At 55.6% G+C, this 27,773-nt stretch overlaps 1 protein-coding gene across 1 annotated transcript in view; it reads right to left on the reverse strand.

The window, feature by feature from the left end:
• MYT1L (myelin transcription factor 1 like) overlaps nt 1-27,773 on the reverse strand; it is a 277,105-nt gene that overhangs the window by 159,425 nt on the left and 89,907 nt on the right. Inside the window, exon 2 of the mRNA XM_047746105.1 lies at nt 23,943-24,084. The gene's annotated coding sequence lies outside the window, so the exon portion shown is untranslated. The remainder of the gene's footprint in view (nt 1-23,942; nt 24,085-27,773) is intronic.

Here is a 27,773-nt window from a genome sequence, read left to right on the forward strand (position 1 = left end):
CAGGCCTGACACGGCCACATTGGTTAAATGTGACGAAAAGATCACTCACCCGCGTGGGACCGAAGTGACGGACGGTTTGTCTTACAGGGTTGTTGCCGCGGAGACCTGACAACACACACACGGGTTGGCGCGTCCCAAGTCCTTCCCATATGGGTTCCCTGATGGGACTCCGGACCGGGCAACTGTGTCCACCGCATGCAGAAAAGAACTACTTCCGTGGTCACCACCACGGCGGACCAGCGTCCTGCACGACCGGGCGGCATTACCAACACTCCTGTAAGTGCCGGCTTTCACCAAGCCTAATTGTAACGGGGTGAATTGTGTCTCAAAAATTCGTGTGTGCAAGTCCTAAGCGCCAGGAATTCAGAATGCGACCTTATCTGGGCACAGGGTCACGCCGACACCGTAAGCTCTGACGCAGCCACACGTAACGGGGTGGGCCTCCGGCCAGTGTTACCGGTGTTCTCACAAAAGGAGAGATTTGGATACGGACGCACAGGTGTGGGGGATGCTTTGTGACTGTTATTCAGAGACTGGTGACACATCCACATGCCTGGGACACGGAAGGTCACCAGCCAACCCCAGAAGCCAGAGAGAGGCTGGAGCGGAATCCCCATGACAGCCCCAGAAGGACTCGGTCCTTCCACAATGGGGCCTTGAACGTGGGCTTCCGTCCTGCAGACTGAGGGCCTGGGAGTGTCTGCTGTGGAAGGCGTCCCGCAACCCCAGAAAACTCGCACCCCCCCCCCCCATCTGTCCCGTCAGGGTCTCCTGGACCTGGGCTGGGAAGGAAGGGCACGCCGCTGCCGCTGCCGCCACCGCCCGGCGCCCTCCTCGCTGCACTGCTGGAGCTCGTCTTGGAGCCATGACGGCTTCTTCTGCAGGCTCTTCGTGGTACTGAGGTCAAAGTCATGGCCCCATGCAGCAGGTGAGACCCGCCACCAGCTTCAGCCTTCCAGGCCCAGGGCCATTTTAGGCAAATGTCAAGCTGCCCTTTTCTCTTCAGATGGGAAGAGAAACTCACTGTCCAGTTGTCTGGAAAAACGGGAGCGGAGCTGTGACTGGTGACCAGCCTTCCTCGCCACCCGGAGGGGAGCGTGGGCTGCCGCAGCTGGAGCCAAAGGAGCTAGGTCAGGCAGTCCTCGGGTGCTGGGCCTCCGTGGTAAGTCCTTGAGTACCTGAGGGAAGGGCCGAGGCAGCGAGCATGGATTCTACTCGTGGTCACGTGTGAGTAGAACAGAAAGCGAGCCCAGTGCCCAAGGTGGTGGGACAAGGTGCCCACCCCGGGGCTGGGAGAGGCGACGGCAGAGAAGGGGGCGCCTGCAGGCCACGGACAGGTGGTCCCAGGTGTTTCTGTGGCCTGGGCTGGGAGCTCGGGGGGCTCCAGGTTGTGGACACCAGCTGCCACGCTTAGCGGGAAGCTCAGCCCCCCTCCCAAGCGGGTCCATGAACTTCCTGGCTGTGCACACAGTGACTGTGGGACGAGAGTGGGGATCTCAGCTCAGGCCCTCTGGATGCTGCTGGGAGTGTCCGGGGCTCGGTCCGACTCCCTCTAGATCCTGTGCAGACGGTCTGTCCCGTGTCTCAGCAGCTCAGCAAGCAGATGGTGCTGCTCACCGCCCCCCTGCCCCACCCCAGGGTGTGGAAGGGCAGGTCCCAGCAGAGGCCAGTCCGGTGCTCTCCAGCTCCCCGATCTGGTGAGGGCCAGGCATGTGGCTGCCTCCTGCTCCGTCTCCAGTGCCATGAGTACCGAGGAGCTGGTGGGACGGCACCGACGCAGGCCGGCCCGTGAGGACGGGCCTCCTTCTCCAGGGCTCCGACAACTTCCTGGCCCATCTGGAGGAGCGTCCAGAGTCCAGATGCGAAGTCCGGCACTCTTTCCGCCACTGGCAGTAAAGTCAGTAAGGAGTGCACTTCCCAGGGGCAGACCTTGCTCGAGCACAACACAAAGCAGACTGGATCAGACAGGAGGCCCCTGGTTTTCAAGTCCCTCGATGCAAAGGAACGTTCGGGAGCTCTTGCGCATTTGCTTTCCTTCTCGCTGGAGAACGTGGACTCTCTCCTGAGGAGATGTTTTACGTCGAAATACTTCCCTCGAAGCACATGCCGGTTTCGCATACTTCTGAGGTGTTTCGTCCTGACTGTCATCTAAAAATTAACTACGGTGTCTGCTCCCTGCCGTGCTCTTCGGACACTGTCCTCCAGATCCCATCGGCGATGCCGCGAGGGGCCCCTCACGGCCCCTGCAAGCCCTTCCTCCTGTGGCCGGCCCCATCCCCTCCTGACTCTCAGACCGCTGTCCGGGCCCCCGAATGCCGGCGTGACTCTGGCCTGGGCCTCGGCAGGTCTCAGCACCGCTTAACGCTCCCTGTATCTCTGCCTCAACGACGCAGCTTTACCCCTGAGTCCGGCCTTCTGTCAGCTCCTCTCCCGAATTCCAGGCACCTGCCCCCTTTCCTCGCCCAGACACCTGGCCATGCCCCAGGCTCGGGCTCTTCCTGCCGGCCGAGCCCCTGGGACCCCCACTTTGGGCCGTGGCCCCCCACCAGCACTGTGTTCCCACCTCTCCTCGCAGGAGGCCACCCTCAGCCCTGCGCTCCCCCCGCCCGATCTCCGCCGCTGGGACCGGAGCTCTTCGGTCTTCCCGTTCCCACTTCCTGTTCCCACTCCTGCTGCTGAGTCGGGCCTGTGTCTGCGCCGCCGGCTCCCTCACCGGCTTCGGCCGCGACCGCCTCTGCGGCGGCCGTTCCAGGAACTCAGTGGTTTTCCACTAGGGGAGTTTTTCACTTTTAAAAGCTTCTACGGAAACCGACACTTTCCATAGATGGCGTAAGCTCAGAAGCCTCCGGGAAGTGGGGTGACGGGCGGGGGTCCCCGCAGGTGACGCTCACTTGTTCACTGAGTCGGCCACTGTGCTTCTGGGAACCCCAGGCTTCGCAGAGCACAGCCCAGCACAGGTCACTGGGGTTCCCCACTGGGTTCCCCAGTCCCACAGAGACCCACGTCGCCCTCCCCATCGGAGGACCCACCTGCTTCCCACACCGTGAGACCCCAGGCCCACGCTGCCTTTTGTTCCCCAGCAAAGTGCTTCGCGCAGGATCGTGCACAGCAGCGCTTCCTTAAAAACCGCAGGAGCAAGAAACGCCCAGGCTGGTTTCGACATAAAAGGGACACAGGTGACGTGAAGATCACCAGTGCGACTTTCCTCATCAGCCGGAACGCTCTGGGGGAATTTCGAGCTCTTTTGAGAAAAGCTCTCTGGTTGCTTCAACAGAGAAACAAACACGCGCCGGCTGCCTCCGGTGCAGGGAGGGCGGGCTCCCGGGTGCCCTAACCTGGAGGACGGGCAGCTTCTACACTCACCGGGCTTCGGGGGAATCGGCATACGTTTATGTGCATTTGCATGGAACATGCCTGTCACCCTCAGCTCCCAAACGTGCACACTGGATGAATTTTTTAAAAAGACAGTGTGACCTACGGCAATTATACTCAAACCCCGTATTCAGAACAAGACTCATGAAGCAAAACAAAAATCTAAAACAATCAATTACATGCCTGCTTAGGAAAAAGACAGGCAGAGCCTCGGCTGGAAGCCGAAAACCAGACAGAGCCTTTCCCTCAGCGGCCAGCACGCAGCCCGCGCCCTCACAGCCCTGCTCGGGTTGAAGAAACACTTCCTGGCTCCATGACGAGCCGTGCTCCGAGCTGGGGGCTTACGGTGGGCTCTCCAGCCTGGTCACTGCAACGGAATTGTGGCCTGGGTCTCACCGTCCCCCGGACACGTTCCCTGCCAGTCTGAATGAACTTGTGCTGAGGCTCCACTGGGGGGACGTTCGGTCACACGTGTCTCCACTGCTGTCCCGGCAAGGGTCTGAGGAGGGTCTGGTAGGCGTCTGCAGGGCCTGCCGGCACTAGAGGGGTGGGGAGGAGGCTCAGAGAACGTCGCACGGGGCTGGTGACTGGGCAGCTGATGGAGGCGAGGGGCCGAGAGCCTCTTAGAGAAGCCCGAGGGGTCGCGAGCTGGACGTTGCAGCACCCACTGGAAAGCTCAGCGCCCCTCTCAGGGCTCGGGCTTCCTGGGGCTGGTCCTGGAGGTTGGTTTTCCCTCCCTGTGCCAGGGCCGTGGGGGGACCTCTGCTGATGAGCCCCGCCAGCCACCGCCTGGCTCCTGAGGCCTGGAGGTAAAGGGGCCTCTGGGTCTTCGCTGGTAGCACCCAGTGCCGTGGCCACTCTGGGGAGGATGTGGCGTTGACCACCCCTGCTCACGGCATCCTCATGGTTTTCCTAAATGGCGTCCTAGCCCCACTGCTGGTCACCCCTTCAACACCAGCAGCCGGGAGTTTTTGGGAACCGGCTCCCCTCACCTTGGGAACGGCAGAGTCATCCTCCATTCTGGGAGCACGAAGTGGTTTTCACAGAGTATGAGTGCTCAGGTCACGACCAGCACAGCAGAGAGAACAAAGAGCCGGAGGGAGATGGAGAAGCACGGCGCGTCTCTGCCGTCATGGAGGCCAGCTCCCCTCACTGGCTCCAGGACAGGAGCTGGAGCTTCAAGGGGTGGCGCAAGGAGACTGCACGGGAGTAAAATCTCCAAGCCCATCCGAGGCGGCTCATGGGTGTGCACCTGCGCACGAGGGAAAGCCCCTGCGTGGGGCAGGCAGGCGTCCGCCTGTGTCCGGAGACTCGGAGGCTGGGCAGGCAGCGCGGAGCCGCGTGGACAGCCAGCCCCAGTGGGAGATGAGACGGCTGTGCTATCGCTCCGTTCGGCTTAGCAGCACTGGACACACACAACATCGTCTTTGTTGTAGCCTAAAGAAGTTTAAACGTACCCGGGACTCACGCACCTGTTGGGCGGTTCCAGATGGTGATGAGTAAGTGACCAGAAGGTCACCTGAAGGGAAGGCTGGGGCAAAGTACGGAAACACGTGACGACGGAGGCCACGCCAACGACTTCTATGAAACCAGCCACTTGTAAAATGGCATCATCAAGATTATGTAACAAAGAGGACCTTTAAAATTGAGCTGATTACTACATTAGAAGTGCAAATGAAGAAATAATGTAATCTACAGGAAAACACAAAATAATAACCAGCCAACACCCTCTGCAGTCAGCTCAAGGTGCCAAAACCAGCCAAGGGTCCAAGCTCACCCACGCAGGGCCCCTTTCTGTCAGCGGTGTGATGGGGACCCAGTTAGGGCACCTCTGTGTGACTTCCTGCCTCAGCTGGTAAATGGGGAGGGTAAGAGCACCCTGTGCACCACAGTCAGGGTTAGAAATGGTGCCAATGCCCAGAGGCCTCCTACGGAGAAGCTTCCGGACACGTGGTCGCTGAGACGACTAATTTAGATCTGCTTTCGACTCTAGAGAGCAGCTGTGAAGACCAAAGCCCGTAAGAGAGGAGCCATCGGTTCCGTGTGGAGGACGCCTGTCACCAAGCTCGTCATCTTGTAGAACTGACCTTCTGTCACCTCTGGGGGCATAGTCCCGGGTTACGTAAGAAAATACTTCCCAATAATACATCGCAACGCCAGCCAACGAGCGTCTGGCCTGTCTGCGTCTCGCCGTCCTCGTCGGGGGCACACAGAGCTTACTCTCCCAGCGCCACTGACCGGGGCCGGCACAGCGGGGAGCCTGGCGCACGGTTGGCTCCGACGGGCGAGTGAGCCTGAGACCCCGCAGCGGCTCTGGGCTGAGGGAGCAGGGGCCGGAAGGGACGGTGGGCCTCAGGCCTCGGCGGAGGGAAGGAAAGTCCCAGGGCAGAACGGAAATGACTCTGTAGGTCAAAGCTTCTGGAGGCCGGGGCTGCAGACAGAAGGGGAGGCTCGGAGTGCGTGTGGACGCGGGGAGCAGGAGGAAGGGCCGGTCTGGCAGCACCCAGAAGTGGCAGGTCTCACCCCGTTCTGTACTGGGAGAACTGGTTTTTAATTCAAGACGCACTTGGTGTATGTGAGAAGAGCGAGTTTCATGGCAGGAACGTTGCTCTTGTCCCATGAAGGTTAGACTTTGCCGGGAGACAAGGCTTCTGAGCTTGACTTTGTCAGGGAAAACTTCTTTCTTTGGCGCCACGGTCTGTACCGGGATTCCCCGTGAGCGCAGCGCCAGGCCAGCCGCGAGGACAGAGGAAAAAGCCCTTAAACGTTCCAGAATGCCACAGTCTCATGCGAGAGCCCGGAACCAAACCGCCCACTACCCCGTGTGGAAGGGGCAGGGACGGGGCGGCCAAGCCGGAAACCGGCAGTTGAGGCGTCAGGAAGGGCCGAGACGGGCGGGTGATCGACGGGTTTGAACAAGCCTCTGGGAGCTCCGGTTTCTCATCTGTAAGACGCAGTACTAGAACCAACCAGTGTTCTAGAGCTTCAGAAGAAGCTTCCAGGTGGCCAACAGCTCAGGGTGAAGGAGTCTCTGGTGAAGACGCCCGAGAAAGGTCCGCGCCACTGACGCGCCGTCACGCACGGCAGTCCTCCTGCTTCGGGCTCAAGTGGTGAGCACCTTCCCGTTGCCCACCGACACACGGGCCTGCGTCCGCACACGCCCGCGCCCACACACACCCCTGCGCACGCACACGTGAAAGCCTCACTGGAAGAGCTCTCCAGCGTGGTCTGAGCTAAACCGGAATTATGTTTTTAGGCCTGAACCAATGCAGGTCCCATTTCACTGAAAAGAAGCCCAACACGGCCGTCGACACGGCTCACCGAAGAACCTGCGGGCATCTGTCAGCTGCTGGTGCGTCGCTGTGTTTTGACCAAATACGTATTTGTAGGTCTCGGGTGGTGAGAACATAAGCGCACGCCCCTGCCGGGACTGGACTGTTCCAGCTAACGTCCACGCCTATTTGCGTTTTCATCATTCGAGCCCGTCATGTCTTTCCTCTTAAGACAGTGGCTCAGAGCACAAACCACCGTCCCACCGCGCCGCGTCCGACAGTCGGCGAGCGCCCGGCTCCGCGTGTTTCAGGTACCGGGTGTGCGTTTCGGGGGCGGAGCTGTCGGTCTTCCCCTCGTCCTTCCACTCCCTGACCCGGTGTTTACTGCGTAAACACACACCGATCGTCTGCACTTGCCGCCGCTCTTGTAGGTGCTGAAGATGCACAGAGCGGGTCAGGGAAGGCCGCTGACTTAACTACAACTTTCAACAGTGCAAGTCTTTGGGACACTGTGGGTTTAGCTTCATCAGGACTGCATGCGTGAGGCTGAACGGAGATACTTAGAAATGAGGCAGGGCCGGCAGACGCAGACCTGCTCCGGAGCGTGCGGAGGTCGAGTTTTGTTAATTTGGAAAGTCTCTCCAGAGGCTGTTCCGCTTCAGTCTCTGTCTGACGGACTTTAAGCGGCGTCTGCGTTTTGACTTCCAGGCAGGAGGGCTGCTGCAGTCCGTGCACAGGCCTGCTTGGTCTGCTTCTCACTTTTCGAAATGAAATCACATTAGGTCCACATTACGTGCTGATAAAAGCATTAGTTCCTAGTATCTCACGTTGTGAAGACACTGTTATTTGACAAATATTTCAAGTATGTATTAAGTATTTGTATGACTTCAGGTCTTAAATTATCTACCTTTTCCCAGCAGCTCTAATAAACAACACATCCAATAAGTTCCAACGAAACAACTCTTTACCTTTAGAAATGAACATTTATTTTTCCATAAACTTTAGAGATTTGGCCTGTCGACATCACCGAGCCCTAGGACACCTTGGCCCCTTCGGATGGCCCGTGTCCCCATGACCTCACAGTAGCCCCAACACTGCGCCGGAGCAGTGAGCATCAGGAAGCAAAGTGTCTGGGAGAGACACCCCAGACCGGAGACAAGCTGGGTCCCTCGATCACCCGTTTCAGAACTGCTGGGAAAACCCTAGCACGCAGGAGACAGAGCGCACTCCCCACGGTCCCAGGCTTGGCAGCCGGACGGCGTGCTGGCAGGCAGCCCCTCTGCGGGGCTCCACCTGGGGCCTGGGACCCTGGGCTCCACGTCCGTCTGTCCACGGTGCTCCTACCTCAAAGGCACTTAGACATCAAGAGGAAAAGAACCTCGGGTTTCAATACTGAAGACATCAGGAATTAGCATTTTTAAATAAATTCTAGGTTTGTACCTTGCGAAAGCAATTGGGTTTCTCATTGTATTCTAATAGTGATGAGGCACGGTGGGAGAATCTCCCAGAAAAACCCTCCCAGGAGAGGATTCGCTGTCCCGGGTTTTTGTCCCCAGCTCGGCCTGGTTTGAAGGACACGGTGATGGGACAGTCCCAGGTGGGGTGACTTTGTGCCCTGGACAGTCCCTTTTTAGACGTTTCTCCCGAGGAAACTGTGGTTGCCACGGTGCCCCATTTGAATGTCGGACCACAGTCACAGGGTGGAGGTAAGACGGGGCCGCCGCTGACAGGGGAGGCCTGCGTTCCCAGAAACGAGGCGGGGAGCACACGCAGGGGAGAGTCTGGGCTCTCACTGAAACACCTTCGCAACTGGCGATAAGGCATTAAATTCCTCTTATTTTAAAAACGCAACAGAAGGATTAAGTCCTCGCGCACCCTGGTTTCCAGAGTCCTCCGAGCCCCAAGGGGGGACCCGTTCAGAAGAGAGTGCCGCTACCGACACAGGTCAGATGCTCCAATGTACTGAGTGTGAGGCCAGCGCTCACAGGTCCCCCAGTGTCACGGGTCCACGAGGTGACTCCTAACTTGACCCACAGCGTCTGTTGCTGCCCAGTCTTCTTCACATGGCTGGGGGAGCCTGTCCGTTGCCTTGTCCACATGACACACACATGACCGCCCTTGCTCTCGGTCACCCTGTCAGCGATCGTTACGGCTTCCTCTCCACGAGACGGCACACGTCATTTCTCCCTCATCCGTGCGGTCACGCCACACCACGCCGCCTCCCAAGGCCACCACAGCCCGAGTCCAATCTACAACCTGTTTTGGAACCAGACTTAAGACATGAATATGCTCCTGGCACCGTCATACTTGAAACCGGTCAGCGGTTTCCCATTGCACTCAGATGCCGGGCTCCGTGGGATGACTACGACTCTCCGATGACACCACTCCTTCCTTTCCGATCTCTCCGACCTGCCCGGCAGCCCCGAGCTCCAGCGAAAGGGTCTTGGTTCGGTTCCATAAGCTCGTCTCAGTTCCGTCACAGGGTCTCTGCTGGTCCCTCCGCCTGAAACACTCTCCTCACACTTGTCTGGGCACCAACGCCTTCCCCTTCGGCCTCAGCTTAACTGCCTTCCCTGGGAGAGGCATTTCCAAATCCCCATTCTGAGAATACACCTGCCATTGGCACCGTCCCCTGCTCAATATTTGCTCCGTGAACAACACACTTAATGCAACTTGTAAGCATGTTCTGTGTCCCCTTGCTCGTTTTCTGTTCGCGTCGTCCCCAGACGACCAGGTCCTGCCCCTGCTGTGCTCCAGCTCCTGGGGCAGAGCGTGGCCAGAGCGCTCTGCTGAGGCCAGGGGCACCTCTTTCTCCTGTGACAGTGACGGTGCACCTGCCCAGAACAAGCGACAACTGGGCTCGGGTGATAGGAATGATCAGTTGGTCTGCCACGTCCCTGTCCCCTCCAGCCCCCAGCCGGGCTCTATGCCGCCTGACACGGTGATTATTTTGTGTGACTGTCGTTTTCCTTGTCAGATCAGAAGGTCCTGGAGAGGGGGGTCAGGCCTTCCCGGACCCTGCACTGCACAATCACCCCAACGGGGAGCACTTACGGGGCCACGGGACTAAGAGCATGTTTGCCGCCAGAACAGTGACATTTCTCGGTGTTCACCCCTCTCACAGGAATGTTGGAGTTGCTGGCACTAAGATTCACCTTCTAGGAAGCACGTCCCTTGCTTTGACCTGTTGTCCCATTACAACTGGCTTCTGTGGGCAGAGTTCCGAGATGCCCTTTAAACCCAGGCTTACACGGCAGAAACTTCACGTGTCTCCTCGGTAGAACAAACCGCCCACATTCCGCAGTGACCGCTACGCTTCCCGCTCCAGTGAACGGGACCCCCAGCCGACCAAGGCTGCAGCCGGGCCCTGGACTCCTCCCCGCTCCTGCGTCCTCCCCGCCACCTGCCTGCGTCCCTGATTCAGCGCCCGCTGTCGTGTCTCCACGCGTCCACTCCTGTCCGGGCGCCCTACTTACTTGTCTGTGTTCCTGTGCGGTGTTCTCGGCCCTCCCGCCACCAGCCATGTGTTCAGGTCGGGATCTCATGCTGTGGACTTCAGTCACATGCACGGCTGTGCTGCTGGTCCACTGCTGCGTTTTCCAGCGGCTCCCACAGCCTTCAGAGCAAGGCCCAGCTGCCAACACCTCCTGCAAGCCTGGGGCGAGGCCCACCTCCCTCGTTCCCAGCACACAGCAGCCCGGCTGAATCCTAGCTCCCTGGTGGCTGCTGGTCTCGTGGCTTCTCTAGCTCTAGCACTTACCCTGCCCTTGCTTTGCTGCCCTGTCCTCACTTTGGAGCTGGGACTTGGATATCACCATTTCTACCTCTCAGCATACCTGTCCTCACCTGGGTCGGACGTGACTCTATGACCATGAGTATCGTGATGCCGGCCATCTCCCCCTCACCCCCACCAACCCTGCACGGCAGCGAGCAGGCCCCCAGCTTACGCCGCACTCTTCCTGGTGTCACCACAGTGAGAACGCAAACCCGCACACAGAGGGTCGCTAGCAAGGGCTTCTGGCTGTGCACGTGGCGCTGGGTGCACGTTTGGTCCCGCGGACACACGGGGCTGCGGAGCCTGATGCACGAGTCTCCCCCCGTGCATCGCGGCCTCGGTCTGGAGCACAGCACAAGTACCCAACAAGCGTCATCTCCACTTCCTGGCTTACGGGATGAAGAGGACGTCAGACGGGACGTTTGAAACCAGGCTCACGAAACCCAAAGATGTGGACGGTTAAAGGGCAGCATGACGGATGACGAAGAACAGAGAGGACTTGGGACCTTGGTGCGGGTCCCCACCCACGGAAACGTCAGACCCAGAGACCCCCGGGCGGGAGCCTAATATGCTCTAAGGAGAGACGCGATGCACTGGGGCCTGGAGCCCAGCTTCCGCAGGCCCGGGGCCCTGATGTGCTCCCCCTCAGTGTGGACATCCCTGCGCAGCTGGTGTCTGGTCTCCCGGGATGTGACGGGATGATGGCAGGTGTGGGAGCCTGAGAAGCACCAGCCAGGGCCACTGTTACTAATAGGCGAGGAGGGCAAGAGTGAGCGGACGGGGGTGTACACCTGAGAGAGAAACAAGGCTGTGGCATGTTTGTGTGGAGGAACGGTCCACAGTGTTTGCAGACGACGCCAGTGACACCTGTCAGTGTCACCAGGCCCGTCCTACGCCTTCATCCTGGTTCTGCATTGCCTGTACATTCAGAGACGGTCCAGCCTCTGAAGACCGTGTGCTCCCTGCTCCTGAGGGAACGAAGGATGCCCCATGAGTGCTCATCCGCAGGGACAAACGCCAGCTGGACTGTGGGACGGGGCTGCTGGACGGAGGAACAGCAGACAGGAAGCCCCCCAAGGTCCCACGTGCCCCCCATGCTGGGTCAGCCTGTCTGGTGCCGAAGCCAGCTTCGCTGCAGCCTGGGGCGTCCCTCGGCCGCCGAGCTGCGCTGTGCGTCTGTAATGCGGGTACTTGGGCAGGAGATTCGCTGGAAGTGAATTTGTTGCTCACATTTTCAAGTCCTGGAAGGGGCTTGAGACGCATTCTTACAGAGTCCTTTGGCCTCTTTGCAGAGGGAATTACAAAGGTGTGATACTTATTTGGGGAAAATACTGACATTATTTTATTTTCTGTCAATTCCTTAAGAGGGAATCCTCTGCGGGGCGCTGGTACGGGAGAACAGGTGTCTGCAGCTGGGAAGAAACGCATCTCCTCCGCGGTCTGCTAGCCTCTCTCTGCCCTTTGTTTTAGCAACTTCAGGTCCCAAAGCGCGGAGGGATGGGCTGGTTTCGGTGGCGTCGGCGGGTCTCTGATGCTGGCATGTCCACACAAACCGAGCTTCAGGACAGGCGGCCTGGGAGCACGCGCGGGACAACGGGGGAGTAAGGTGAGTCATGAGTCCCTTATCCCTGCTCTGTCTGCGGAGAGACGTTCGCCTGCGAAAATATGCTTCCGTGCAAATGCGCACTCCCTGAGGTTTCAGCCCACGGGCATTTCACACGGTCGGTGACTGCACAGATACGCTGCTCCTGCATTCATTTTGTTGCTGGTCTTCTTAGTTAAAGCTTTGGAGCAAGGTGGGAAGTGAGTTACGCGGCATGGAGCCGCCATTACGGAAGCTCACGCGGGCCGCGGCGGCGCCCACCATGGGTTTTGTCAGGAGCAGCCGGGTCAGCACGAGAGGCCTCCGTGGGGCGAGCGGGCTGGGCGGCTGGGTGGGGAGCCCGAGGGAGAAGACCGCGCTGCCCCCTCTGCTCCCCGCCGCAGCCAGCCTGCCACGCGGCGCCCTCTCGGCTTAATGGGGTTCACGGTAAACTCGATCACGGTGCAGTTACTTCCTGTTTTGCAGACACTCGCAGTCTCTTTTTTTTTTTAATATTTTATTTATCTATTTGACAGAGAGAGAGACAGAGATCACAAGCAGGCAGAGAGGCAGGCGGGGCAGGGGGGAAGCAGGTTCCCCGCTGAGCAGAGAGCCCGACGCAGGGCTCGATCCCAGGACCCTGACACCATGACCTGAGCCGAAGGCAGAGGCTTAACCCACTGACCTCCCAGGCGCCCCTGCACTCACAGTCTTTGACCAAACACTGCCTTGACCCCACACGAGACGACATCCACACGGCCCCGCACACTCAGAGCACAGGTGGGGTGTCCCCCGCCATAGCAGGAGTACAGGACAGCAGCCTGGGGCAGCGGACACCTGCCTCTGCTGACCACGGGCAGAGACTGTCCCTGGTGTCCCCCCATGGATCCCTGGGCAAGAAAGTGAGGGCTCCTCGCGCCGGCACGGTACAGCCCAGACGGTATTCACCGGAGTCACCCGTAGCCAGTCCTGCCGACCACCAGCTCCTGCTACCGGAACCGCCGTGTGCGGGACCTCAGCACAGGAAGGTCCTCCGGCTTCTGCTGCGACGGCGCGGTGAACAGCTGTGTGTGCGGAAGGAAACCCCCCGCGCAGCTTCTCTCTGTCCCTGTCTCTTACTAAACAACCTTCGGTTACGTCAACCTCACTTTTTGGTTTGTTTCATGACTCTGTTCTCACGATGGCTGTGCTGCATTTCTGGGTCAACTCTGAAGAGCACTTACAGGGCAAATGATTTAAAATAACCTGTGTGATGCAAATGACATTTTATGAACCAATGGAAGAATTTTTGTGCTCAAAGGTGCAATGTTACATATGTCATGTTTAGTCACACGGACTTGTTTCTTTTCTTAGGGACCCTGTTCTAGTGATGATCTCTGATTAATGCCAAGTTGCAGGGGGATCCATGGGTCTGTGATTTTCTTGGCCATCATCACCACTGGCGGAAAGTGAAGGACTTGGGGCTCTGCCCAGCTCTCGACACAGGTGCCTCTGTGGGCTTCCCTTACGTGTCTGTGTCCATCGAGCCTGGGCTCTGGACTCCCACTTGCTATGTCATCAAGAAGACAGACAGGATTAGACGATGCTACCTGAGCTCCCACAACATCTCTGCCCTGTTCTTGTCACTGAATGACTGAAGGACTGTCCCTGCTCCTCAGTGGTCAGGGCCCTCCCCCACCCCGCTCAGGGTCACCACCTGCACGCCTCCTTCACTCCCCTGCGTCCTCCTCCCTCCTTCCTCATCCAGTGTCCCGTCCTGAAAGGTAAGTCTGCAGGTGAAGGCAGGACCTTTGTTCTGCGGTCGTGTCCCCAACACCAGGATGACGCCGTCCCATCTGCTGGACAAATGGATGCATGATGTGGACGTGGAACTCTCCAGCTGTCCACGCAGCAAGGGAAGTGAGAAAACCACCTCTAGTCAATCAAAGGAATATAAGAATTGAACCGCGGCAGAATTTGACTGGTGACAAGGGAAGACACAATTGTCATCATTTTGGTTAGCAGACACTGATTCCGTCAAATGGATCTTTTCTCTAAAAATGCAGAGTAATGAAGAAAAAAGCTCAGAAAGGCACCTTTCCTTCATTATTCATGTAACTAACTGAAGTGTTGGTTCCTGATCAAAGTGTTGGAGTTCCTGGCCCGCGGTGTCTTCTCCACTAACATGCATGCCTCTGTCCGGCCCCCATGCGGGTTCTCACGCGTCCCCGTGTCACGCTCGCGCACAGGCGCAGACAAGGGTCAGACAGCGTCTCTTGTCCATACTGTCTGTAAGTCACTACACACGACGTCACACCGCTGTCCGCCATAATCATGATGCGCCACCAGAAAGACACGGGCCTGAAGTTATGGCGGGAAACTGTCATCAGCCATTGTGGGAATGCGTCGGATGCGCGTGCACAGTCAGACCCCCTCCGGCTGTCCCCCGACTCCCAGCCACGGGCACCTGAGGCTCTGAGCACACTACAGGGGGAGGGGCAGAGGGTACGTGCTCGAGATACGTAAAGACAGAAAGTACTCGACAGGCTCTGGGGCGGCTGCTGTCCCTCGCTCGGACGTAGGGTGGAATGAAGCGTGTGCTCAGGATTTCAGTTCTCCAGAGACGACCGCAGCCCAGCTCGAAGGCTGGCCTTGAGATATGAACAGACCCACGTTTAACCCACTGGAGGAAGGGACGGTCCGAGCCCGGCCGTCCTCCCCCTACCCTCACTCGTGGACAGGCCAGCCCTTCACAAAGGACTGGAATCCGTAGGGACTTTAAAAATAATTCAGTTCACAACAAGGACTCAGTGTTCCCAGCGCTCTCCCCTGCCTCGATTTCGGGACGCAAACCCTGTTATGCAGAGCAGAACGACACTCCGGCAGGTAGACCTGACACACGGAGTCTGCCAGGTCGGCGCCCTAACTGGGTATCTTGCAAGACGATGGCACAAGTAGGAGGTGTTTAAAACGTGAGTTTAGAAGCCTGTTTCTGGTCCATTTCCATGTAAACGAAGAGTGTCTACGGCTTGAGCGCAAGGCAGGGTAATACGCCAGCTTCCCACGGACGGGAGGAAGGAGCCAAGCCTTGAGCAAGGGCAGCGACAAAGCAGAGAAGAACACGGTTTCTCCCCCACCTTCCCGCGTGTAAGACTGATGCAAGCAGCTCCCATTCACACTGGTGAGAAGCACGCGTGTAAACCTCCCGGGAGAGCGTCCTCACCTGTCACCGCGCACAGGGTGCCGTTTCTGGGCCGGCTCCTAGCTGGCGGGCCGCGCTCGGTGGCAATGGACTGTGCCCAGAAGCGCTCGAGCGGTGACCTCAGGCGGCCAGGGGAAGGTCCCCGCGGAAGAGCGCAGGGGCGGAGCGCAGGCCTGCAAGTGATGTGCATGACGCCAGGACCGCCTCCACGGCGTCCAGCTGCTCTGAAACAGCACGAGCCAAGTGAGACGGAGAGACCCACGCATGCGGACGGCCCTCCCCGCCACCCTGCTCTCACCGCTTTGCATTTGTTCCTAGAACAGCAGGTGACGTGTTGTAATCAATTCAGCTGTCCCCTTCCCCTGTCCCCTGCTCTTACAGTAGCACTGTGCACAGACTGGAGATTACACAGACGGCCCCTTTCCCAGATAAGGCCTGCTTTCTTGCCACAGTGCCTTTGCTCAGCATTTGTCCCTACTACCCTCAGGACTTACGGCATTATCAGGATCTCCAGGACTCGTTTTCCTTCCAGGAGACTTGCCTGTCTCTGAGTTTGGCACCGACATTATCTGCCGCACACCTTTCTCCATGCCCATACCCCTGTCCACTCGGAATCTTCCGTGGAGCCCCCCAACTCCTGTGGGAGCCCGTCAGCTCCTCTAGCCTCAGCCGTCCGGCATCTCTTAGGGACCCTTTGCTGGTTCTGCAGGCGGTTCACACACAGTCTGTCCACGGACACTTGGTGGAGAGAAACGTGATGGCTTGAAAGAGGAATATGCATGGGACAGGGTTCTTCCTCCCCAAGAGGGCTCGTGCCTTCCTTGGTGGGACCTGGTGCCTCCCTCCCCTGACGTTCGATGCACCAACACGCCCCTGTGTATAAACACGCTTTCAAATCTGCTCCTGGCACCACCGTGCACTCGGCTTTGCACCCCGCAATTCTTCGTTTCACAATATGTTGGGCTAAGTTCATACAAGCTCCCTCATTTAAAAAATCAATTCATACTGTTCTATTGCATAAATACAACACAATTTATTTAATCAGACTTCTGGGGGGAGCAGCTAACTTACTTCCAAAATCCAGTCTTACAAGTCAGTCCACAATGTGCATCATAAAAATGTCTAACTCGCCTAAATGCTCACGATGTGACACATGCCACTTGGTTAACTGAGGCCTCACCACAGTGGTCCAAGGCCCATGCCGGCTCCTGACATACAGGACAGGGAGCTGAGGCCTGCAGAGCTCACAGAGGGGTCTGGGTCCGGGAGCTGGTGGGGGCCTGGGGCTGCAGAGGCCGTGCTCACGTGCTGCAGCTTGACGAACACAGCGGTGCCCACGAGGGTGACTATCCCTACAGGGAGTGTCTAGAAGCCAGGTCACTGGTATGAAGGGCTCATCCCTTCCAAACTTCAGTGAGACAGCGACATTGTGAGTAATTATAAGTCGTGCCCCCAGTGCTGCTATGGGATCGCTGCTGGCGGGGAAGGACGCGGTGCTGTGACGTCACAACTCTGGTGTGAATTTACGGCGTCCACGAGGCCAGCATCTTCCCTACTATGAAGCTGCTCACCTGTTCTCTGAGATATCCTCCCATGTCTGTGGTCCTTTTCCACTCCCTGTCCGTTGCTCACCTGACTCACTCACGAGTGGGTCCCCGTTTCGGCTGGGTTTGATGGGTCGTTTGCTGTGTGTTTGTTTTGCTTATTAAGGCAACAAGTGACGTGATGCGTGCACTCAAATTTTCACATTTTAGACGTGAGTTTGAGGAGGGAAGGTGTATTCACTGAACATCTGAATCATCTCATAACCCCCTTTCACGACAGCGACATGTCGTTCACCGTACGCTTGAGCAAAGACGGACTCATTTCCAACTGAGAATTTTACATGGGATATAAGCTGTTCCCGGAGCCTGCCGGTGGGATAAAGGCTGACACGTTCTGGTCCCGGCCAAATCGGAATATGGCGACAAGGCCAGTGCAGATGCACACGGGAGGACAATGATATTTCCTCCCAAAAAGAAAAAACAAAAAAGAAAGGAAAAAGAACCTCTCGTGGAGACTCTAAACCTGCTGTGGAACGTGGCCACGTGGCCAGGCCCTCTGGGAGGGAGCGCACAGACCTGCCTCGCCCGGTACTGGCGCTGTCGGCAGGTAGACTGGATGAGAGCTGGGAGAGTGAACCGTTACCAGCGTCCATCGCTTGGAGGGAAGTTTAAAACAGCTCAACACGCTACTCTTCGCATCACAAACACTGAGCTGGTTACACATAGAAGGAACTGTTGACATTAGCAGACAAGAGTTTTAATGATAAAAAGCTTAAATGGGGGATGTTACTAGTTCTTTAAGCAGGATCTACTTCTCTAAACATACTAACGGTAGGTATTTATTGAGAAAGTGCGCAATGTTTTTGTCAAACAAAATGAAGACCAAGGAAAGGACAGGAACCATTATTAAGGAAGACCTAGAGATACGGTGGGCGGAGTCAGTACTGGACTTCAACGACACTGCAAAATCTCCCAGCAAGGCTCCCGGACGTGCATCGCTTATCGGACGCAGAGTTTAGTGGCTAATTAGGGTTTTAGTCTGCACGGGGATTTGCAAAGGGCCCTGCTGAGAGGTGCGGTCCTCTAGGGTAAACCGTGGAGTGTCTCAGACTTCGACTGTAAGCTCCTCGAAGGCACAGGCTACACGCAGAGCCAATACTACATGCCTTTTTTTTTTTTTTTTTTGAGAAATTTACAGTGCTCAATTATTCCAAACAACCAGTACTGGTGATCAGGGACGGTGTTAGAGAACCCCACTATTGTTTTCCCCACCCCCAAACTCATAAAACAGTCTTGCGGGGTCAGGAACTGGGGGAGAAGCCCGAGGTTCACCGGAGAGGAATGCTGTGCTCTCCCGGCGTCTGGGGTCTGGAAGGCCCCTAGTCTGCTCCCAGGGTAAAAAGCGGAGCAGGACTTTCCAACTCTGGAGCTCATGTGGACAAAAACCAAGTCACCCCAAGACGCCACGGACCCGTGGGGCACTGAGCATCGCTGGCCCCTCCCAGTCTCCTCACACGCAGCGGGCGAGCAGTGCGTGCACACGGAAGGTGGCCCACACAGCTGACCTCCCTGCTCGGCCCAGGGCCCCCCAGCGCAGAGAGAAGCTCCAGTCTGGTGATCAGCCGCCCCCCAGGTGGACCCGGGCCGTCTGAAGCCCTTTGTGATGCACGGCTGACCCTAGATCTGAGGCCCTCAGTGATCTGCGGTCCCACACGACCTCACCTACTTCCCAACTTCGCTTCAATCAAAACGCCCACTGACTGAAGGTGATTGTTCTCTGCTGGGAAGAAAGAAACTTCATGATTCGCAGTTTCCGTGACACTGCAGGGCAGGAAAGCAGGTATTAGCAGTTTGTATCCTACTTTCCAAGAGAGTAGTGGCCCATGACCTTGATAAAAGTCATGAAAAAAGCAAATTTCTACCGTTCCCTCAACTAACTTCCAGAAAAATCAAAGCTCAAGGACCTTCATTTATGTTTCCGCTATCCGGAAGATTTCATGACCTCATTTAGCAAACATCGTTAAAATGAGCACCACCAGCCCCGAGTGATGGAAGCACCGTGAGTGGACCATTGTGAGAAGGAGCGGAAGGATGTCGGGTTATAGACGCTCCTGAGCAAGTACGACTGTGGTCACATGGCTGTTCTCCGGGGAAGCGCGCCCGGCGGTGCCGGACCGGGCGTTAGAGCAGCAGCGTCCTGCCAGCGAGGCGGAACCCGGAGCGGGAGGGGCAGCCTAGTGCTTCTGCGGATTCTGGGTGTGCGCTTAGAGACGCCCGCCGTGCATTATGTATACAAACGGACACTACATTGTACGTGTGGAACAGATGCACGAACGGAAGTGTGTCTGTCCGCACAGGCGTGGAGGCAGGACCGGACAGCTCGCGTAGAGGAGGCCTGCTGGAAAGTTAAAATACACGCCCACCCAGTTCTGCATCCTGCCGAGGCACTTACCAACCGCCCCAGACCAGCGAACTCCTCTGCACAGTAGTTTCCTCTAACATAAGGGACACATAAGAAGAGTAAGAACCCCAAGGCCTGTCCCGAGCACTGAGGGGGCACTGAGCGGCACTCTGAGACCAGCCGGCTCACAGCGACAGTTAGTGAATACTTAGCTGGACGTCATCGCGTGCACCTTACGTTGTTTTCCTGTAAGCCATCTCCTCTGATTGAACCCTTTTTCCTTATTCTACAGAAAAAGGACTGACGCGATGTCCCCAAAGGCATACAAATGGTTATTGGCAGTGCTAGCATGAAACCTAATGGTATTTGTTAGTTGTTTTAAAGAAATTCATTTGAATGGGTCAAAGGACACAGATTTATCAAGTTGGAACTATTTCAGCAGATTCCTCCTTCTGGATGCACAATACGCTTTTCTTTTAAAATAGTCGCCATTCAGAACACAATTCACGACATTTTTTTGGGAAACAGATATTGATTTTATTTTAAGTAAAGTCTTTAGCATGGAAATTGGATGCAGAGTGTGATTTTCTCTTTGGGCTCTAGTTCAGAGGAAATTGGATTTCCTAGAGTGCCAGCTGCAAGGACGCCACAGGTGCTCCCGGCTCAGCAATCGCAGTGGCTAATTGGGACACACTAGGACAAAAAAAAAAAATTGCCCTAAATCTAAATCGTATTCTATGGCACTTCTATTTTTCCCCTAAGAGCAAGCCCCAAAGTCCTTCTTCACTGGGGCTGCTAAAGGAAGCTGTCTCTCTGTCCTCCGCGGAGGACAGGGGTGCGATCCCAGGTGAGGAGAACAGTCATTGCCTAGCAAGGGTGGTTGGCACCGGGCCATTCGCAGCAGTAGCTCAACTTGGAGTTGTAATCTTAAGAGTAGGATCAGCAAAAGAACAGTTCTGAGAACCCAGGGTTCAAACGATGGCACAGGGGCAGCTAAAGTAGAATCTGGACAGTTGAGTCCAGTAACGTTGGTGCTGGAGGTAGAAAGAGTGGTGGGCGCCCGAGAGACCGTGGTGACCAGTTTCTAGGGCTGAGAGCAGGTAGACAGCTCCTTAGCACGGACAACTCTCTACCCTCCATCTGAAGGGGAAAGGAGAGACACCACATAATGTCCCCTCTCCTGCGCACCCTAGAAACTGTAGAGCAGGCAGACGTGTTCTACAGACACTAAGCCCAAGTCATCAGGAACGAAGCCCTTTGTCCTAACATGTTGCCGGACATGCCAACTCACGGGTGTCTGTCCTTGACCCCATCTCTGAGTCTTATATTTTCCCTTAGGAGTAAACTCACTCCTATAATTTTCTGTTTGTTGGACTACGCTTTGAAGACCCAGGTCTGGGGTCACCTCCTCTATGAAGACACCCTTGGCCTCCCGAATCAGAGTTATAGTCTGTCTGGCACCTCGGAAATCGTCTCACCTGGACCTCTGTTGACTGCATGGGAAGTGACCAAGCCCTCATGGGGGCCGGGCGTGTGCTTAGCTCCGGAGTAGAGAAGGAAACAAGGCACGTGTTTGGTTCTGAGGAAGGGTCGTGCGGTCTGGTCTCATAGACTTTAACGTACCTTATGTCTGGTCAGTTTCTGAACTCTTTGAGGACAAGGGCCATGTTTCGTTCATTTTTTTTTTATTATTTATTTGACAGAGAGAGAGAGATCACAAGTAGGCAGAGAGGCAGGCAGAGAGAGAGAGGGGGAAGCAGACTCCCCACCAAGCGGAGAGCCGGATGTGGGGCTCGATCCCAGGACCCTGGGATCATGACCCGAGCCGAAGGCAGAGGATTTAACCCACCAAGCCACCCAGGCGCCCCTGTTTCGTTCATTTTTGTACCTCCAGAGATTACAGGAATTACAGGAATTCCCGGCACAAATTAAGTACTCGGCAGAGTTAAAAATGAGCAACTGATGAAAACCTGACTGACGTACTTTTTTCCTTGGTGCCCGTGACAGGAAAGGATAGCTGTAGACACAGCCTTTTCTTTGAGTAATTTCTTTATCATATCCTTTTCTAATGCTAACTTCTCAGTACTCTCATTCAGCTTGGAAAGAGGCTTGGATTAAATACTGAAGTGTAAAGGCTACACGGAATTAGTGATTTGTGTTAAATCTGGATTTCTTACCCAAATTCCTTTCTATCCCCTTGGAAACCAGGTACCATCTTGGCCACTTAATCACACCATCCTCGGGTGGTCACCTACCATCTCTAATCTTCCCTTTACTGGCCTTTAGAGTGGGAAGAATCATCACTTCGACTGTGGAGTCTGGGAGGAATTCAGGGTTTTCCCGGTACTGGTGCTCAGCTGGGGCTCACACCTTGAGAGATGTCATTATGTCAACACTGACGTGGGAGCGAAAGTGACACCGTCCAGCGTCTCCCCGTCACTAACAGTGGATGCGGTCGGGGACAATGTGCACAACAGCCAAGTTTCTGAGTCATTTATGGTCTTATTATGGACGGGAATTCCTGAATGCCAAGAAAGCTCACCTTTGAGGGCCAAGTGTGGAACATTCCATGAGACGGGGAGCTCTCTACTATGAAATGACTGCTAAGGAAGAAAAGCCTTCAAAATGTCGTGTTTTAATAGACTAAACGGAACTGTGTCTTCATCCTCAGGGAGAACGTTAGAAAACTTTGTACTGAACAACCTTATATAATTGCTCATTGTTCCCCTGACCAGCCTCCAAAAAAAACTAATAATAAAATCTGACCTTTTTTTCAAACTTGAAAAAAAGAATTTTTTAAGGCAATGGTATGTGCCTAAATGGGACATGGAAATTCACTTCTATAAAGCAGGAAGACCCCCTATTTCTGTCCGATTAAGAAACTTAGCCGTGCAATCTGCAGATTCAGTGCAATCCCTCTCAAAATCCCAATATCGTTTTTTGTAGGAATAGCAGGGTCCATCCTAAAATCCATATGCAATCTGAAGGAACTCTCAAATAGCCAAAAAATCTTGTAAAAGAAGAGCAAATCCAAGGTTTCATACTTTGTGATTCGAAGCTTACTAGGAAAGAAGTCACCAAATCCGAAGCTGGCAAAAAGAGAGACACATAGAAACAGAATCGAGTAGAAAGCCCAGAAATAACTCCTCTCATATTTGGCCAAACGACTTGACAAGGGAGCCAAGACTACTCTCCGGGGAGAGGACAGTCTTTTCAACAAATGGTCCTGGAGCGGCTTGTTATCCACATGTGGAAAGGGTGACGTTGACCTTTAACTTACAGCACATACAAAAATTAACTCTAAAAGGAATACAGGCCTCAACGGAAGAGCTAAAACCACAAAAATCCTTAGAAGAATCCATAGAGCAGGACCTTTATGACGTTGGATTGTGCAGTGATATCTTAGCAATGGCCCAAGAGCACAGGGGACAGATGTGACATGGGAATGCCCACTGAGCACATGGGCAGGTGCTCAGAATCCCTAATCATCAGGGAAATGCAAATGAAAACCACAGTGAGGTACCACTTCACACCCATCACGATAGCTACTATTAAAGAAACAAAACCCCTAGAAAACAGAAAATAACAGGTGCTGGTGAGGATGTAGGGAAATGGGGCTCTTGTGCACTGTGGATGGGAATGTAAAACAGCGCAGCCGGTGTGGAAACAGGTAGGATGGGTTCTCAGAAAATTAAAAACAGCACTACCAGGTGACCCAGCAACCCCACTCCTGGCTATCCACCCAGGAGAACTGGGAGTGGGGACTCAGACCCTTGCACACCCATGTTCCAAGCGGCATTCACAATGGCCAAAAGATGGAAGCAACCTGCGTACCCAGCTGTAGATGAACAGATAACAGCTCGTGGTGTCCCCAGACCATGGACTATTACTCAGCCGGAAAAAGGAAGAAGGCTCTGACACTGCTACAGCATAGATGGACCTCAAAGACGTTGCGCTCCGTGGAATCAGCCAGACACAAAAGGACGAGGACCGAACAACTCCACTGCAATGCAGGGCCTGCTGCGGTCAGATTCTCAGGGACGTGGTATGCTGGTGGGCAGCAGGGGTGGGGGAGGGGCTGGGGAGCGATGCTCAACGGACACAGAGTTCCAGTTTGGGAGATGAGAGCGTTCTGGGGACGGGTGTGCTAACGGCTGTGCGGCTGGGGAAAGGTATTTAAAGCCACTGGACTGTATACTTAAAAATGGGTGAAATGGTAACTTTTACGTTATGTGCACATTTGTTATAGGTGATTTATATTTTATCACAATTTCAAAAAATGTTTAAAAAGTAAACTTAGCCACAACCTAAAGCATTTTAAAAAGCGAGTTTCGCAAGGTCCACAGCGGTGCCCAGGGAGTTTTGTCAAGGGGAGCAACGGAAACCTACCAAGGCCAGGAGCAACGCAAGTTACGACCTAACCGGAGATGTGTCTAAGTCCTTTAAGCATAACCTGTCAACAAACAGAACTAATAGTGGAAATGTGGATCTGATTTTAAGGAATCTCACACCAAGGAGTTTCTGCACAACAGCCAAAGGGTGAACAGACCTATTAATGCGGCTACGAAATTATTCTGCAGACGATGCCATAGCCGAATGGTACAAGGCTGCTGGCGTCTATGTTCGGTAATGGATTATAAGGTCTGCCTTTATATTGAGTTTGTTTATTAAAATCAAGGGACATTGTGGTCTTCATTAAAAAATACCCTGCATTTACAGGCCTATCTTTATGCTTTTTCAAAGTGAGATTTTTCAAGGTAAATACATAAAACATTTGGCTGCATGTAAAGCATAAGTATGACATAGAACTGTTACCTTTATGTGGCTCCTTGGACAGCCATATGTCTGTGGGTCCGACCAGAACCTTTCTTGACCAGATGTTGTTGATAATTTCAGAGACACAAACAGTTGATTGGGTTCGATAACTACATTTTTCCCCCTTGCAGGTGTCGTCACTCTAGGGAAGAATAAAAGGCAGAGAGATAAGGTTGACATACATAATAAAAGAAAAATTCTAATAAAAAGGGATCGGGTTCTCAAGGAGGCTCGCTCACTTTCCATGCACCTGAAGCAAGGGGCTGAGATCAGGCCAAGTGCGCAGGTGCGGGGCACGCCACAGGCAGGGACGGTGGACGGAACCACCTGCTGCTCCAACCAGCTAATTCTTGATAAAGGATTCACAACAGAGAGTCCCTTAGAAAACCACATTACAGTCTGTGATGTGAAAATGACACAAAACCGTAAGCAAACTTTTATAAAATAAAGCATGAGAGTTGTTTTGGGATTGTGTCTGTCAAGTATGGAAGCCGGCTGGATGGCTCAGGGGCCAGTGACAGAAGCATGTGAGCTGGTTCTGAACGGGCCTGCGGCTCGTGTCACCAGGACACTGCCACATGTATGCACTTAGGTTTGTTCTGCCCAAACCCGCGTACGCCACAGCCCTTCCACAGGAAAGACCTTACGAGAGCACGTTATGTGCTAATTACAAAAGAAAACAAAATGCAATCTTAAGTAATAACTTAAATTTTGTATTTGCTCTAACTATAAAGCTACACCCAGTTGGGGCGTTTCTAACGGGCTTTATGCTTAGTCTACGGTCCGTGTTTACAGTCACCCCGAGTAGTGAAGACCCTGCTTGCTGAACTGGCTGAGAATGGTTTTGATGGCGTTCAGGTGAGTGCTTATAGGAAAATGCATGTTTTTTTCTCACCAAATGAAGAATGTCAAATAGATAATTTAGATAAATCTGATAAATGAATCAACATAAACAAAACAATTAGGGGGTTGAAAAATGGGTGAACGCGATAGGATGTTAACGACCAAAGTCAGTCCATCCGACGTATTGCCAGCACTTTGTTTTAAAAGTCACATTTTGGGGGCACCTGGGTGGCTCAGTGGTTAAGCCTCTGCCTTCAGCTCAGGTCATGATCTCAGGGTCCTGGGATCGAGTCCCACATCGGGCTCTCTGCTCTGCAGGGAGCCTGCTTCCTCCTCTCTCTCTCTCTCTGCTTGCCTGTCTGCCCACTTGTGATCTCTGTCTGTCAGATAAATAAATCTTTAAAAAAAAAAAGTCACATTTTGTAAAATATCATTAAGTTCATTTTTATGTCTTGCTCTTCTGGGGCTCCCAGAAATTCACCCGCATCACTTCAGGCAACTCCTGTTCTGCCATTCTGGGGACCCCTCAGGTTCATGGAAGGTCACAGGGAGAGAGACCTGGAGAGCACCGTGTCTAGAGAAGTCTGAGGGCACATTCATCCACAAAGGGTTGGGAAAAGGACAGGTTTTCCCTTAAAATAACAGGCATCTGCAGAATACTTTTGTGGGCAAAGTGATGGGTTTTATCCTGCGTGCACTGCACTCTCCACGACACGTTCACGAATCAGGGCATGAAATTCAATTCTGACTTCTCCCATGGAACTTGGAGGCAGCCTGTGGGTGTCACCCCTCCGTCCTCCCATCCCCGCTGGACAGGGCGGTAGGGTCCTTGCGTGGTCCCCTGAGCGCACATGGTGCCAGACACCCGCCAGGTCCAGAAGAGGGGGAGGCCCTGGGGGTTTGTGATTTCAGCTGAGTCCTGACCAGACGCAGATTAAAAAGTCGCCGGTGAATGGATTATCGGCTAAACTCCCTTCCAGGGCATTTGAAGCCTCTTACTGAACGAATATAAATATTCCGATTTAAGACAACTGGTATGTAAAAAAGAAATTTCTTCTTAAAAGGAGAATTTAGAAAATAGAATGGAGTGAGCTTCGTTGAGCAGCAGAGCGTTCACTATGTAAGAGCTTCCAGAAGGTTCCGGTAACGAGTGACCTAGTGACCTCCCCAGTGACATGATCCTATAGGGCATCACCTTCTCCCAGTTACTCAGGGGCAGGAGGAAGGATTATGTTGCCCCCCCCCCCTTCCTGCTGCTCAGTCTCCTGTCACCGGCGGTGATTCTGATCATTCACAAGGGAACTCCCAGGATGAGCCCTTAGGTCGAGGGTTTAATGGATGGCTTAGTTGCAAAACGCAAGTGACACAGCCAGCTGGGGCTCCGCAGACACCGGCCACACTCTGTCCTCAGCCAGAGCTGTTGTGGCCATCTCCCCTCACCCACTGACACTCCCACGAGAATCTAGGGGGCTTTCTGGAAGGCATTTGTCAGTATGTGAAATTATACATTTTTCTTTGTTTCAAAGTGCCTTGCGCTGGGGAAAACAACGTACAGATCGCGGGAGACCTTAATCCACGCCCGCAAGGAAAGCGTCCTGCGAGACTGACCGTCAGTGGGGTGTTGAGCCTGATTCACTGCCCTGATCTCGTCGCAATGCCCAGGTGTACCTGTCCTCCCCAGCGTGTGTGCGCGTGGGTGTGCGCGCGCGGGGGTGTGTGCCCATGTCCCCCACCCCAGTCAAGACACGACGGCCGTCCCCCAAGCGTCCCTCGGGCCTCCCTTCAGACTACGCCCACTTCTACCTGCAAGCCGCGTCCGTCCTCTGTCCTGTCTTTGCATCAAGTCGAGAATGTCCGTAACCTTTCGGGGCTGGCCTTTCCCACTGAGCCCCATTCTCGGAACCGCGTCCAGGCTGTTCGGTGTCAGCGGCGTCCACGGTGTGCAGCTGCCGAAGCCCGCAGGGGGCTCGTGGTTGGGCTGCGCACGGAGTCCCGCGCCGCTGGGACGACTGCCCGGAGGGCGGCGGCCGGTCCTGCAGCGACTGCACGTTCAGTTCTAGGTTTTCAAGGACCGGCCACGCTCCGCGGCCGCAGACCGCTCTCCGGCCCACGGTCGCCGCGGGAGGACCGGCCTCCGCCCCTCGTCCGGTGGGCGCCGTCCCCCTTTCCTCCCGCCACGCAGAGGGGTGTGCGCCGGGCTCGCGCGGCTTCGGTCGGTCCTGCCCTGGCGGGCGCCCCGCTGCCGGCGGCCGCGCGTCTGGGCGAAAGGCCTGCGGTCCCCCACGCCCGCACGCTCCGTCGGACCGGACTGCTCTGGAGGCGGACGTGGAGGCTCCGCCGGCTGTCGTAGGTGCTCGTCCTCTGTGCGACCCGCGGGCTCCGGGCGCGGCCCCCGGCCTCCCGCTGGCCACCGCGTCGTCCGCACAGGGCGGCGGCAGAGCAGAAGTGTCCGCCCCGGCGCGGGCCGGCGGGTCCCACGTTCGTTTCTCACACTGTCGTCCGCTTGTCCTCCGCGGCGCGACCCCGCACGTCCGGCCCCGACCGGGGCGATGCCGCGTCCCCGAAAAGCGTCCTCCGCGGACTCCGCCCCGCCTCCTCCGCGCTGCTCGCCCGTCCGCGCCGTCGTCGGAAGGACGGAAACAGGCCGCGCAGACCCCGAGGTGCGGAGTGACGGGCGCCCAGCTCGCGCGGCGGACGCGGTGAACCACATGGGGACCTCCCGGGCACTTCCAGGCCGCGGCCGGCCGACCGGGAGCTTCCCCGCCCCTCGCGGAGCGTCGTGCAGGGGCGGCACCGCGCTCGCCCCCCTCTTCCGCGCCTCCAAGGGGCCGCGCCCCGGCTGCCCGCGCGGGAGGCAGGTGCGGAGCGGGTGTCGCCGCAGGCCGCCCGCAGCCAGGCACAGGGGTAGGGGAGGCGCGGCCTCCAGAGCGACCCCCAGTCCGGGCAGGGGCGCGGCTTCCCGGCCTCTGCGAGCCGGACCCCGTCCGC

This window comes from Lutra lutra, chromosome 9, assembly GCF_902655055.1.
Source record: "Lutra lutra chromosome 9, mLutLut1.2, whole genome shotgun sequence".
Taxonomy (NCBI): Eukaryota; Metazoa; Chordata; class Mammalia; order Carnivora; family Mustelidae; genus Lutra; species Lutra lutra.